This window comes from Acinonyx jubatus, chromosome E4 (assembly GCF_027475565.1).
Source record: "Acinonyx jubatus isolate Ajub_Pintada_27869175 chromosome E4, VMU_Ajub_asm_v1.0, whole genome shotgun sequence".
In the NCBI taxonomy this organism is placed as follows: Eukaryota; Metazoa; Chordata; class Mammalia; order Carnivora; family Felidae; genus Acinonyx; species Acinonyx jubatus.
The window spans coordinates 11015929-11031713 of NC_069395.1; the positions used below are offsets into that span (position 1 = coordinate 11015929).

At 41.5% G+C, this 15785-nt stretch overlaps 1 long non-coding RNA gene and 1 other non-coding gene across 3 annotated transcripts in view; both read right to left on the minus strand.

Annotated features, from left to right (window-relative positions):
* Window positions 1–835: 835 nt before the first annotated feature.
* The window catches only part of LOC128313023 (uncharacterized), a 40784-nt gene continuing 25834 nt past the window's right edge, over window positions 836–15785 (minus strand). For both annotated transcript variants that reach the window (XR_008293128.1, XR_008293129.1), the window contains exons 3-5: window positions 8058–8171; window positions 6908–7044; window positions 836–2054 (exon numbers count right to left, since the gene is read on the minus strand). This is a non-coding gene — a long non-coding RNA (uncharacterized LOC128313023). The remainder of the gene's footprint in view (window positions 2055–6907; window positions 7045–8057; window positions 8172–15785) is intronic.
* LOC113604015 (U6 spliceosomal RNA) lies at window positions 12994–13096 on the minus strand. The gene has a single exon (XR_003425830.1). It is a non-coding gene; the product is annotated as a U6 spliceosomal RNA (small nuclear RNA).

A 15785-nucleotide genomic window follows, 5' to 3' on the forward strand; every position in this document is an offset into this window, starting at 1 on the left:
AATAAAATCTTAAAAAAAAAAATAAAATACAGGGTGCTTGAGTGGCTCAGGCAGTTAAACATCTGACTCTTGATTTCAGCTCAGGTCATGATCTTATGGTTTGTGGATTTGAGACCCGCGTCAGATTCTGTGCTGAGAGCACGGAGCCTGCTTGGGCTTCTCTCTCTCCCTCTCTCTTTCTCTCTGCCCCTCCCCACTCTCTTTATCTCTCAAAATAAACATTTAAAAAGATAAAATAAAAAATAAGTGTTTCCCTTTTATTATAGTTAGGGCATGATATTCTTTTTAAAAGTATATGTTCAGGGGGTGCCTGGGTGGCTCAGCTGGTTAAGCATCCAACTTCCAGCTCAGGTCATGATCTGCAGTTAGTGAGTTTAAGCCCTGCCTCCAGCTCTGTGCTGAGAACTTGGAGCCTGGAGCCTACTTTGGATTCTGTGTCTCCCTCTCTCTCTGTTCCTCCCCCACTCGCACTCTCTCTCTCTCTCTCTCTCTCTCTCTCTCAAAAATAAATAAAGATTAAAAATAATAATAATAGAGGCACCTGGGTGGCTCAGTCGGTTAAGCGTTCGGCTTCGGCTTAGGTCATGATCTCATGACGTGTGAGTTCGAGCCCCGCATCAGGCTCTGTGCTGACAACTCAGAGCCTGAAGCCTGCTTCGGATTCTGTGTCTCCCTGTCACTTTGTCCCTCCCCTGCTTGAGCTCCATCTCTCTCTGTTTCTCAAAACTGAATAAACGCTAAAAAAATTTTTTTACTAAATAATAAAAATTAAAATTAAATTAAATTAAACTATGTGTTCAGATAAGTCACTATTTATGATGATTGATAATGAAAAGGATGGGGATAATGAAAAGGTTCTTATAAAATATTTGCTCTAAAAAAGAAGCATTAATCCTGGTCAGTTTGAGAACCAGTCTTCCAGGCCAACCATGTAGGTGGAGCTCAGATTCCTTTGTCAGGATTCTGCTCTGTGTCTCTCACCTCTATATATGCTTCCTTCAATTTGTGACCTTTGACCACCCTCGCCAACTTTGAGGAGGGCAGAGCTGTGTCCCTAGCCACTGCAGCCCATTTGACATAAATGATCCAATTGACATAAATTCCAATTGATGTAAATGATCACTTTTGTCTCACTCACACTGGCTTTCTCTCTGTTCCTCAAAGACATCAATCAATGTGCTCCTGCCCAAGGACTTTTGCGCACTCTCCTTCCCATGTCTTTGCATGGCTTGAATCTTATTTTCAGGTCTCAGCTCTAACATTACCTCCCAAAAGGCCTTCTTCTGAATGCCCTGTTCAAAGCCGCTCCCCTATATTCTCCATTACACAATCCTATTGGGTCTCCTTCATAACACTTACCATTCTCTAAAATCAGCTTATTACTTTACCTTTTTAGTGACCTTCCCCTCCCATTGAAACAGAAACTCTCTGACAGCAAGGACCCAGATTCTTCCTCAGCTCTGTACGTGCCACCATCTAAACCGTATCTGGCACATCGTAAATGTTCAACAAGTAGTTGTTGAGTGTATTAATGAATCCAAACATACTGGTATGCTTGGAGGCCATAATAAAATACCACAGACTGGGTGGCTTAAACAACAGATACTTATTTTCTCACAGTTTAGGAAGCTGATAGTCCAAGGTCAAGGTGCCTACAGAGTTGGTTTCCTCTGAGACCTCTCTGGTTGACTTGAACATGGCTACCCTCTGGATCCCCCTTCACATGGTCGATCCTCTGTTCACAGACACCTCTAGTCTCTCTCCACCTGCGTCCTAGTTTCTCTTTCTCATAAGAATGCCGCTCATTGGATGAGGGCCCCACCTTAATGGCCTCATTCAAATTTAACCTCTGATATCATTACATTCTGAGGAGAGCTAGGGGTTGGGATTTCAACAGTTGAATATGGAGGGTACCCAACTCAGCCCATAACTTCACGAGTGGCCCCATCCCTACCTTTAATGCACTTGCAGTATGGGAAGCAGGCATCATTGCAGCCTCAGGAAGCCATTAAGAAACAGCCTAGGCCAGCTAGTCGTCAGGTCTCCCCAGGTGCCTAGAATAAGGACAGTGGAACCTTTGGTTGGTCACTAACACATCTGAAGCCTACATGGAAGGAGTTTTCTAGAGATGGTTCTAAAGCATAAGAAAGAGCATCGCCACCACCCCCATCCAGTGGTTGTCTCCTGGGCTGGCGTCTATTAACGTCCCCCCCGCCCCCGCCCAGTGGCTCTCTGTGTGTTTGGCCATCTCTAAGACAGATGGGGCCAGCTTGCCCGGCAGGAATAAAGGGTGAGGGACTGCAAGCTGCAGAAAGCAGTCAGTGCAGGGGAGGTCTGGTGGGCAGGATGCAATCAGCCTGCACCATCTGCAGCTGTCTGGGGATCAGATTTCCAAATCACCTGCTCTGGGCCAGGCTGCAGGAACCGGGCTGTCAGACAAAGACTGGTAATTACCCCAGACTCATCTACACCTTCCCTGTCCATGTCCTAATTGAGGTTTAATGGCTTTGGTCACAGGAGGGATCCTTTCCTGCCTTTCTAGACATAGATTCTTTCATCTGAGCATTAAGCCAATTAGTTTTAGCATCTGGGGTAATTGACAGAAGTCAGGCCTGACAGCGTGGAATTCTCAGGCCAAGAAGGTCTTTGTGGTGGTCGTTGTTGTTGTTGGTGGTGGTGGTGGTGGTGGTGGTGGTGGTGATGGTGGTGTGTGTGTGTGTGTGTGTGTGTGTGTGTGTGTGCGTGCGTGTGTGTGCACAGGTTCTCAGTGTTATTCAGATGCAATCTAGATGATGGGGACTGAGGTAGAGATGGAGAAGTCAGAGCATATGAGGCATCTATGATGTAAGTGACATGACCTTTATTTACACCTTCCATTTCTATCTTAAATACTTCTTTTACAGGGTAGGCACTAGATTTACCATATAAGATTGAGCATTAAGATATTATCCTTTTAGCATAGTTTATGATCTATTTAGAGATGGCTCTGGAGACTGACTCACCCCCACTGAGTGGGGTTTCTTCTTTCAATTACCTGCCTTCATTATCCTGACTGCTTGCCTTTCCCTTTTGCCCCCCTCCCCTCCACTGTCCAGTCACCCACTCCAGCAAAGACAGTTCAACTAAACAGATCCCTTGAGATTAAACGGACTGACCACAGACTAGGCAGCACAAAACTCTAGCTAAAAGGCCTGAGGACAGTGATCATTTTCTCCTTGGTTTTCTTACCTGCCAGCCTGTAGAAACAGTTGGCCTCCAGGAACGTTTGGAACCCCTGTATAAATGGAAATGTGGTCTCAGTTCTTGGCAAGTGCACATTAAGGGTTCAGGCCAGACTGCTGGTCCCCCCTTTGTGTGGGTTGGATTGACTTCACCCAAGAGGCAGGAAACAGCTAGGGACATGGATTACTGGTGCAGACGTGGATGCCCTACAGCCAGCACCCGATGGGATTTTAGCTCTGCCCTCTAGACTCCGGAACCCGTACCATGGCTCTACGTAACCCCCGAAGTGGTCTCCCCAAGAGTGGGATGATTATTAGAACTTTGCTGTGGAGCAGCCAGTTGGCTCAGATTTTCCTTAAGTGTGAAACAGAAGATCATAACCTTCAAAAATACTCTTCTCAGAAGGGGAGGTGTGCATGCTTATTGAGTTATTAGGTGATGTTCTAGTACTGAATGGAAACAGGAAGTGGTGAGTGGACCTTCGAAAGCCCGTGAATGAGCAGGTCCTCTGCTGATTTGTATATTTCAACTCTGAGCCCAAGGTGGCCTTCTCGTAGGTCATATTATGGGAGGAAAGCAACGGACATGCACAGGACTTTTTTTTTTAGATATCCAGACACACATGAGTGAAACATTCATGGGGGTCATACATAGTTCATTCTTGAAAAGATTATTCCAATCAATCAACCCACAAGTGCCTCCTAACCTATTCAAGTACACTTGAGATGCTACAGAACACACGAAGGATAACATCCCTTGACATGTTTACAACATCATTGAGGAGGAAAGCGGAGAGCAATAGAAAAAAAAAAAGGGAAAAATTACAAAACCAGCCAGGGTCCAATTAAGTGTTGGATTATATAATTTACAGCAAAAGTACTCTCGGGAGGCCAGGAGGAAAAGAGAGAGATGAAGACAATCACTCATATCTATGGAGTACTTACCATATGTCGAGCACTTTGTAAATACCTGCTAGGCATTCGCTTAATTACTAACCTTTGCAACACTCTACGAAGTGGGTACTCTTATCGTTTCCATTTTACAAACGCTTAAAGAAGTTAAATAACTTGTATGAGGTACACACTTAATGAGTGACTTACTACTTTTCTTTAGCCAAATAACTAAGTCACACAAAAAGACTGTTACGTTTAAAACAAACAAAAAAATCCTGTGTATACCCATCACCCAGCTTGAGATATAAATGTTACCAAGAGACGGAGCTCTGTGAATGCCCCTCCCGAATCACATCTCTCCTTCCTCCCCCTAGAGTTAACCCCTCTCCTAAAAGCACAGCTCAGATTTTTAACTTTTTAAAACTATATCCTAAAGAAATGAACAAAAATGTTAGCCATCAGAAAGATGTCACGAGGCGGTTCATTTGAATGGTGATTGGGATTTGGATTAGCAAAGAGAAGGGGCTCTGCGGCAGTGAGAAAGCGTGACAAAGGACCAGAAGGCTGGGTTAGGAGAAGGACACCTGGGACAAGTCTTGCCTGGAAGAGAGGAGACATACTGGTGAATGCTCAGAATAAGATGTCGTCATTACAAAGTCAGATCATAAATGGCCTTGATCAAGGCAATGTGATAGGCAAGAAATGACAGAGCAAAATGAGGTAGTCATGCATAAGTCATGCTTTTCAGACTTCACCAGTGAATCATTCTTGTTTAGCATTGTGCAGAGGACCTTGCCCAGGGCCTGCTACATAGAAGATGTTCAACAAATGTTTGTTCAATGAAAAATCACTCAATGAACTACAAGAAAGACTGTGTGCCCTCTGGCTCATTAGAATTGCCAGATGTGTGTGTGTGTGTGTGTGTGTGTGTGTGTGTGTGTGCATGTGTGTGTATGTGAGAGAGAGAGAGACAGAGAGAGACACAGAGAGAGAGAGAGAGGAGAATGGAGCAGAGCACAGAAGACCGGTATTATTGAACATGACAAACTTTACTGAGCAGTCGAAGAGGTTTGCTTAGAGGCAGATGCAGTAAACCTGGACCAGTTCACAGAGAACATCAGCACATCCCAAGAAAAATCCGAAAGAGATGAATCTTTGTTCCACAGATGAAAATCACTTGAGAACCCTTGGTGTCACATTGGTGACAGCCATTCAGCTCCAAGAACCAGGCTTCTTTGTTCCCTAGAAGAGGGGATGTCGCCGTTCCCCCAAGGGACTCCAGGCCCAGAGAGTTGCAGTCTTATGATTGCTTGTACTTTCCTTAATGTTATATTCCATCATCAAATGTTCTAGCAGGAGCTCTTACCAGTACCCAACCTTCATGCCTTTTCATTGTTTATGGGCTAATGTCCAAAATTACTGACATGGCACACAGGGAAGGATTTTTATACTTTGGCCTGTATTTACTTGTCCAGTCTCATCGTCCGTCACTAAATTTATGCTATGCCAGGGTTCTTTGCTCTTTCCCAAGCAGGCTGGATGCTTTCCTACCTCCAGATATTTGTACGTGTGATTTTCTCTAGCAAATATGTCCCCTACTCCCTTTACCATCTACAGCATTCCTACATTCTTCCTGAGGTGCAAACCACATGGTACACCCTCTATGTCATCCTCCCACTCTTCCTCAGAGTTAAATTAATTTCTCCCTCCTCTGGGTGCATATTTCTATTACAGCATATATCCCATTGCATGGTAATTATGGGTCCATTTATCTTCACAGCTAGACTATAAATTCCTCAAGAGCAGAGACTTTATCTCCGAAACACCGGGGGCCGTCAGCACAAACCATTATACACTGATTTCTAATTAAATATCTTAATGGTATTTAATTATATGGTTAATTATAGATAGCCTCAGTTCTAGGGCAGTATTATATAGATATAGATATAGATAGCCTCAGTTCTAGGGCAGTATTGAAGTTGAGACATACACCCGGGGTAACTTTTTACCCCCTTGACCAGCCCTCAGTCTACCTCAAGAACAACACCTTGTTGATGGTCACGGCTTTGGAAAAACGCTTGCAGAGCCTGGGCGGGGATGCACCTGTGCGTTCGTGTCAGAAAGTTAATGCGCAGATGGCACCAGCTCCATGGCAGAGTTGAGGCTGCCCTCTCCCTGAGTCATTACGGGAGAAGGAAATTCTGTTCCACGGTATTCATGATTCAGTTCTATAGAGCCACAATTCTGAGCCTTCACGAAGACCTGACATTTGGTTATGATCAAACAAATGCCAACAAACTACACAGTGCAATTGTTCACCAAATGCAATACGGAAGTGACGATTTTTAAACGACTCATCCGTACGTGATGCCGGATGACTTGTGTTGTGCATCTCCCCCCCTTTGGATAGATCTACATATCCGGTTTCTGAGGCTCTAGATGTGGCGACAAACTTTTAATTTTTTGTAAGGGCAAACTTTTTCAATTACAAACACGTAAGATCTCCCTGGAAGCAATTGGATAAAGAGCTAGTCTCCCTTTATATGCAGGGGATGCATTCCAAGACCCCCCAGGGGATACTTGAAACCATGGATAGTACTGAACCTTACATATAGTATGTGTTTTTCCTACACACATGTACCTACGATAAGGTTTAATTTACTGATTAGGCACGGTGAAAGATGAACAACAATAACTGATCGTACAACGGAACAGTTATAGCAGTACATTGTAATAAAAGTTATGCGAATGTGACCCTTCCCTTGCTCAAAATATTATTGTGTTGCCCTTACCCTTTTTCTTGTGGTGACATGGGATGATAAAATGAGATGAGGTGAAGTGAGGTGAAGGACAGATAGCATCAGGCTACCATTGACCTTCTGTTATCACAGGCATAATCCGCCTCCCGACCGTGGCTGACCACAAGTAACTGAAACCATGGAAAAAGAAACCACAGATAAAGGGGCCATACTGTAATGGGAAGTACAAGGTGTGGAGAATACTGATCACTTCTGATTTACCAGTGACCCCAGCGAACATAGCGGAAGGCATGAAACTCCCTTTCTAGTCTCTCCACATTCACTTCCAGTTCTGTGCACCCCTCTACGCATCCCCACCTCCTCGCTATCTCAGCAGTAACTGAAACCTTCGAGGCCTCGCGGACTCAGGGCTGGGACACAGGATTGCTCAGACAGATTAGTGGTTATGAATGATGAAACCTCAGCTTCGCTTTCAGTTGATTTTCACGGATGACTTCAGGAACCTAAGCCGGACTCTTGGTACTGTCATTATTGGAAGGTGCCTTTCCAGTTGCCAACAACAGGCTTATCAAATAACCCATTACACATAACCCATTTCTAAGGCTGCCATGTTGGATAACTCATGGTGGGGAACCGCATAGGAAAATAAATCCGCATGTCTCTTGCACGGTATACAAGAGGAAGTCTTTCATAATAAGACGTGAGGTAGCTGACTCCTGCGGTGCATTCCTATATGACAGACAGTTGTTCATTTCGGCACAATTAGCACTTCTGCCCAGGAACAGATCTTTACATTGCTAATGAGACATCTGATGCATTATTGAGGTTCCCTAAATCTCAGGAAGTCAATGACTTGTTATACAGCTAGATTTGGAGTAACCAGTTCAAGATAAATGACTCTATTTGCTATCATAGAAGATACACATCTTCCCAGGGAGACAAATGGTCAATTAAAAAAGAAAGGATGAAGACATCTGGGCATTTGGTTCCCTTTGGGAGCTTATTAACTTCACAAACAAACATGCCTTTTCATTCTCAATTAGAAATAATTTTGAGATAGATTCATCTGATAGAGGACAGCACTAATGGGTTCAGAATCGGTCCCTCTGAGTATTGCACTCTCGGTCAAAGGTTTTCCTAGACATCAAGAGAAAGACTGTCGACAGATTTGGAAGTTACTTACCTTATGGGAGAAGAAGAGATAGGTGGCTAAAACTTCTCCAATCATAATTTTCACAACTGAAGTTGTCTTGCTCAACTTGGTAGGCCCATTGCTTCTTTGACAAGTCTGAAATGTCTAACAAAAAGAAGGAAGAAAAAGGAGAAGAAGGAAGTAGAGAGGAAGCAGAGGGAGAGAAAGGAAGAAAGAAAGAGAAGGGAAAAAAATGGACCACAAATAAAAATGTTTAGCCATAAACTGCTTCACACTTTTCATCTGGAGAATGTCATGAAATAGCAACATTCCTCATTTTTCAGGCTTTCTCTTATTTAAAATATTTCTATGCATTCATAATTTTCTTTTTAATTCTCAGAAAGAGAATCTTGCCTTTGTGACTTATGGTGTCAAGGTCTCATGAGTCCCAACTCATCCATCATTGGTTATAGAATAGTTGAACACTTCATTAAAAAAAAAAAATTACGTTCCTTTATTTTTGAGAGGGAGGGACAGAGCGTGAGCAGGGGAGGGGCAGAGAGAGAGGGAGACAGAATCTGAAGCAGGCTCCGACCTGGGGCTGGGGCTCAAACCCATGAACTGCAAGATCATCACCTGAGCCAAAGTCAGATGTTTAACTGACTGAGCCACCCAAGCACCCCCAGAAACAAAAATTTTTAATTTACATATATAATATATATGTTATATATGTATATTCTAATATGTATCTTATAAATGTATATATTTAATCTTTGCCCATTAGATGCTGAGTGTTTCCATAATTTATGTTATTCATTCCTCACTTACTAGTTGACAGAGTCAGTAAGTGACATAACAAAGATTCAAAGTGAATACTGGCTCCAACCTCGGTCTCCAATCACCAGGAGATATGACCCCTATCAATTGGTTAGTAGTCTATGCATTTTACTAACTCTGTCATCTCAACCACATTACCTAATCTCAGAGAGACCAAGTTTTGTCATATGTGACTTGTAGGTGGTAAAAGCTAGTCTATCATATTTTTACGAGGATTCCATAGGATAAAATGGAATAACATCCAACAAGTAGAGGCCACTTAGAAAACTTTAGTCCTCTTCCTTATAAATAAGACATTTGAAATTACGGAGCTTCTTACTTTGCCCCAAGCATCTCCCTCCATCTTGTTTCTCAACGGTTCTACTGAGAAAATAAATAAATAAATAAATAAATAAATAAATAAATAAATAGGAGGTTGCTCTTTATGGCTTCTGAAAACGTTCATCTCAGTTGCTTCCACAAACGTGAACTCAAAGGCATGGAGGTAGACTTTGAAGAAAGTGTGCCTCAATTGCATCGCTAAAGCAGGTGGCCCATGACTCTAACTTTTCCAAAAGCCAAGTCATTCCTAAAGTCAGCAGTTCAATCAATGGACTCTGACTCATTGGTGGGTCATAATATTCATTTCCTGGGTTACAACCAGCATTTTCTTAAATACAGTGGAACACAAAGAAAACCAAATAGAATTTGAAATATCAGTTTATTACACACAGATAGGAAAAAGAAAGTAAGTTTTGTTTTGTGTGACTTATTTCGGTTGTCTTTCATCGGTGCACACTACTTTACCATGTAATTGTCACTTCAACTCATCGGTGGTTTCTCGGAGGTAAATATCACAATCAAGGGGCTCTTAAGGAATTTCTTTTGTAACTGAGGCTAATATAAATTGATAATCTCATATTAACTTGGTTCAGAAGTTGCCTAAATCTTTTTAGCAGTACTGATCCACCTGCAATGGAGTTTGAGATCCAAAATTAATTTATCAAAGGATTGGAATCCAAAGGTCCTAGAGGATTGATGGCTGGTATAGTTCTTGTCTAATCCATTTAGCTACCTAAGGGTGTGTCCTCGGTCACCTTAAGTCTGAAGAACTCCACCAAAGCTTTCTCGGCCAGCAATAGCCCTACTAGTACAGAACAAGTGAAATGACACCACAAGGAAGCAATTAGTCAAATCGATAGGGTGGGACATCTCTACAGAACACAAATCTGGATATCAGCAACAAGTCTATTGCATAAAATTTACAAAGGAGAAGGAGAGGGAGAAGATGAGCTGTAGAACAAGGGAGCTTTAGGGGTGAAACAACTAATGCAAAGACAGGACCCGGCTTGGATTCTGAACAATAAAAAGGCATGTTGAGGAAATCCGGGGAAAAATAAATATGGACTGGGTATTAGATGATTTTAAGGAACTCTCATTAATTTTGTTTGGTGTGATATTGACATAGTGATTACAATAAAAGGAGAAAGCCCTTATCAGTCAGCAGTGCATACAGAACAGAGAAAAAGACATAACATCTGTACTTGCTTTTAAACCTCTGAGTAAAGAAGATGTGTACATGTGTGAGAAGGATTAGATAATAGAAGATTGGTTGAAAGTTGAAAAGTGTGAAAGTTCAGGATAGGTACGCAGAGGCTCCTTACACTATTCGCTCTACGTTCGCATTCCTGTAACAATTTCCAGGATAAACAGTTAAGTGTAGTTAGCCCCAGCACAACAGAAACGCCAGTGTAAAACTTCAAGACTACAATTTTGTGCTCTCTTGTATAGCCATATACCAGGGGGACCCAAGACGGCATTCACCAGGTTTTGTGCACTGACTTTGAACGCTTTCCAAATGTGATCATCTGGTGCTCGTTTTTTTTTAAATAAAAGATCACATGCGCTGTTAGAAGCATCAAAACTTCATTCTATTCATCTTGGGCAAAATATTCCTCCCGGTACTGCTTTTTTCCTTGAAAGAGGAGGAGGGCAGACAGAGGCTGGGGGTGAGAGGTCGGGGAGGAGAAACAACCAGTGAGTTTTCCACTTTCGGGAGAATGGCAAGATCCTTGGGGAGACAGTAAATTGAAATTAAGGCTGTTCCAGGCCGTCTACAGGATATGCCTGCAAATGTAGACATATCTAAATGGTGAAAAAGTCTGTTTGTGCCCATTCATATGAAGTGAATGCCTTGTAATGTGCTCCAGCCCCAGGGAATGGTGGCTGGATTCAGGAGCGGAGGCCGGAAGAATGGGATGGATTTGACATAAGTACTTTTAAGTGCTCTGAAGGCTGCGCTGCTCCCTGTGGTTTAATAGCAAGGTCCACTGGGAGCTACAAGGAAGGAGCCGAGTGAATCCCTACAGCTTTTCGTTTTAAGGATAACAAATCTTAAAACAGGTGTGAGCTCAGAAAGATCCTTTTACTTCTTGTTTTTAGTCTGTTGTGGCCAGCCAGCTCTCTGTGTATCATTATCATTCCACAGAGCGAGGTCTGGGGTGAGGGAAGGGAAGAGAGGTAAGAGAAGCTGAACAAACAAGAATTGCTTCGAGTGACTAATATTCATTAAGTCCACTGGTCATGCGCTATGAAATTTATTAAACTGCGGTTTCCAAGAGAATGTATTAGTGGAGCTAATGAACACAAATAAAAAAGAGGCCTCCAGGAAATGACTTCCTGGGCCTGGATGAGACTGCTGAGTAATGTGACAAGAGATTATAACTTTAAAAGCTCCTATTATAGTCTAGGAGGCTGATTATTGGAAGGGGCTGCCCTCGTAGGGGAGGGAAGATAGGAGGGAGACTAAAAGTCCGACTCCTCTGAAAAAGGGGCCTAATGCTTTGCATTTATATTCATTAAGGAGGGAGGCTGTGTGCTGAAGGCCTCTGAACCCCTGTGCTGCCATCTGGTGGAGAAGGTGCTCAAGAGGTCATAGAATACAGACGACAACCGCCATCTTTAAGACGTCAGGAATTGGAAGGTTGGCTTTACTGTTTCCTGAGTAATTAACCACTGTACATAATTTGCTTTAAATACGGTACAGAGAGAGCTCATTCTGCTGTCCTATTCCATCTGGATCTTAGCAATTAACACTGTGTGGCCTTACTCGCAGTACTAGGCTAAGTTCTTACCCATCCTAAGGACGTCTGTTTTCATAACATGGTCCAGTTTCTCCAGGCAGAAACCTTGGCATTATCCTTGACTCTCCTCTTTCTCCCACACCTGTCATCCAATCCAACAGCGAACACTGTGGCCTCCCTAGTCACCGTATCCCAGGGCGTCTCCTTATCCTGTCACCCTGATTTGAACTGCTGCCGTCTCTCTCCCCACATGCCTCCAAATAGCCCCCAAATGGCGGGCCTTGCCTCCCACCTCGCAGTCCGTAGGCTGTTCTCCACCAGTCACTACGTAAACCGTTAGAACCTGTTAGATCATTTCGCTGCTCTGCTCAAAACCTTCCGTGGCCCGTAAGCTCACTCAGAAGAAAATTTAAAGTCATACAATGTGTTTCAGGCCCTAACCGATCCGGCCCAGCTCCCTCTCACTTCATCTCTTATGCTTTCCACTCAGTCTGGTCCAACCGCACTGGCCTCCTTGCCAGTCCTCAGAAAGGCCACACATCCCTGACTCAGCTCCCTTCGCCTGGAATGCTGTTTGCCCCAGACATTGGCATGGCTCTCTGTCTCCCGTCCTCCCAGGTGTCCTGCCAAAGGTTACCCTATCCAGGAAGCCTTCCACTCCCATCCTACGTAAAATAATACCTCTTCCTCTTCCTTCAGCATTTTTATTTCTTTTCTTGGACTTATTTTATTAGCAGCATTTATCACCTCCTAAAATGTTATATACTTATGTGTTTAGGTCCTTATTCTCATTTTCCCCAAATCCCCTTACAATGGAAGTTCCATGGAATTAGGGATTTGGGGGGAATATAGTATACTTAACATAATTCGGGGTTTTTTTCTTTCCTAGCACTTCAAAAGCTGGCAATGCCAACCTGCTTATAATCATTAAAGACTCTTACTACCTATAAGCCCCGTAGAGGCAGGTATCGTGTCTGACTTAGTCCCCTCTATCTATTGCCAGTGCTGAGGACTGAGTCTGGTAAATGGTATACATACAATAAAACTGTGTGGGGTTTTTTTTGGTAGGTTTATTAAGCTGTGCCTTAGAAAGTATAGAATGCTTCACAAATTTGCCTGCCATCCTTGCTCAGGGACCATGCCAGTCTTCTCTTTATCGTTCCAGTTTTAGTACATGTGCTGCTGAAGCAACCACAAGCAGCTTTTTAGTTAATAGCTTTACGTATTAAATTCACTCATTCTAAATATCCGATTCAATGATTTTCCACTCGGATTTTACGGAGTTGTACAACCAATTCCACAATCCAGTTTTAGAATATTCCCCCAAACTCCAAAAAGTACACTCACGTCTATTTGTAGTTTATTCTCACAACACCCTCAGCCCCAGGCAACCAATGATCTGCTTCCGGGCTCTATAAATTTGCCTTTTCTGGAGATTTCATAGATATGGCATCATACATATGTAGTTATTTATGGCCTCTTTAACTCAGTATAATGTGTTTGAGGTTTATTCAAGCTGTAATGTGAATCAGTATGGTTGTTATTTCCTTGTTATTGCCAAATAGTACTGCCTTATATGGATACACCGCTTTTAATCCACTCATCACTTGATGGACATTTGAATTGTTTCTACTTTTTGCTGTGAACACTCACATACATACCTTTGTATGAACAGGTTCCACCCACCCCCACCTCCCCCACCCCTGCCCGGAATGGATTTCTAGCAGGGAAATTGCTGAGTCATATAAAGTCATGTTTAACTTTCTGAAAGCCTACCAGACTGTTTTCCAAAGTGAATGTGCCATTTTATATGCGCATCAGCGACACATGACTGATTGTCAGTATCGTCTGTCCTTCACTTCATAGACATTCTAGTAGATACTCACAAGAATATCATTATGGTTTTCATTTGTTTTTCTCTTAGAGCCAACGGTGTTGAACATTTTTGTTTAATTCAAAGTAATTATTAGCAGTTTTAGTATCTTCATTGGCAAAATGCCTATTTGAATCTTTTACCCACTTTTATATCAGTTTGATTGCCTTCTTGTCATTGAGTCACAAGAGTTCTTTATATATTATAGATTCTGGTACTTCACTAAAACTATGACTTGCAAATATTTTCTTCCTGTCTGTGACTTATCTTGCCATTAGTTTAAAAGCGTCTGTTGTGACACAAACATTTTAAATTTGGATAAAGATTAATTTATCATTTTTTTTAAGGATCATGCTTTGGGGGTCATATTTACGAATTCTTTGCCTAGTCAAGATCACAAAGATTTTCTCCAATATTTTCTTGAAGAAATGGTATACTTTTAGCCCTTATTCTTTGGTCTATAATCCACTTTGTATGGTGTGAAGTAAAGCTCTAAATTCAGGTTTTTACAGGGAGAATCCAATTGTTCCAGCACTAGTGTTGAAAAGACCATTTTCTCCCCATTGATTGTCTTGGCATCTTTGTTGAAAATCAATCATCCTTTAATAAAATGGGTTCCTTCTGGAGTCTCAGTTCTGTGCCATGGATCTATTAAGTATTTATCCCAGCAAAATACCACACTGTTTTTGTTACTCTGATGCTATAGTAAGTTTTGAAATCAGGTAGAGGAATGCCTCCAATTTTGTTCTTGTCAAAATTTGTTTTAGCTATCTAGATCCTTTGTATTTACATATAAACTTTAAGAATTTTTTTTTTAATTTTTACAAAAACGTCTGCTGGTATTTTGATAGAGATTGTATTGACTTTATACACCAATTTGGGGTGAATTGCCATCTTAACCATATTGGATTTTTTATTAAGTATCAAATTGTTTTGCTACTTTTATTTCAAACTGTTTATTGCTGATGTATAGGAATACTTTTTGTATATATATATATAACTCATAGATTAATTCTAGTATTTTTGTGGATTCCTGAAGACTTTCTACATTCATATCACATCAGTTTCTTGAAAAAATGTGTATTTTGCAAAACACAGAGTAGAATATTCTGGGTAGAGTGCTCTTAAATCAGAAGTTGAGTTGCTTCAATGTATAGCACAACTCTTCCATGTATGATTGACTGTGGAATTGTTCTTTCAATTTTGAAAAGTAAGGTATTGAAATTTCCAGCTACTAGTAAATCATCAATTATTTCAATTCTCGCTAGTTTTGCCTCGTTTGTTTTGAGGTTCTGTTGTTAGATATGCATATATTTATAATCATTAGATATTCTTGATATATTGGCATTTTTACCATTATAAAACGTCCCTCTTTGCCTGTAGTAGTAATTCTCGTCTTAGACTCAGTTTTGTCTAATGTTAAATGATCACTTTAGCTCTTTCATGGTTACTATTTACCTGCTATATCATTCCCCATCTTTTACTTTCAACCTATTTCTGTCTTTGAATCCAAAATGTATTCTTGTAGTCAGAAAATATAGTTGGATTTTGCTTTTTTGATCCATTCTGATAATCTCTTCCTTTTGATCAGGGCATTTAGACCTTTCACATTTAATGTAATTATTGATATCATTGGATTTATACCTGCCATTTTGCTATTGGTTTTCTATGTTTCTTATATTTTTGGCCCTCTGCTCCTCTTTTTTTTTTTTTTACTTTTTTAATGTTTATTTATTTTTTGAGAGAGCATAAGTGGGGGAGGGGCAGAGAGAGTGGGGGACAGAGGATCCAAAGCAGGCTCTGCACTAACAGCACAGAGCCCATCGCAGGGCTCAAACTCACGAACCACAGATCATGACCCGAGCTGAAGTTGGACACTCAACATACTGAGCCACCTCTGCTACCTTCTTTACTGTTAATACCTTTAGTGTTAAAAAATATTTTTAGTGTATCATTTAAATTTCTCCGATGATTTTTATTCTAATACTATTTTATACTAGTGACTAT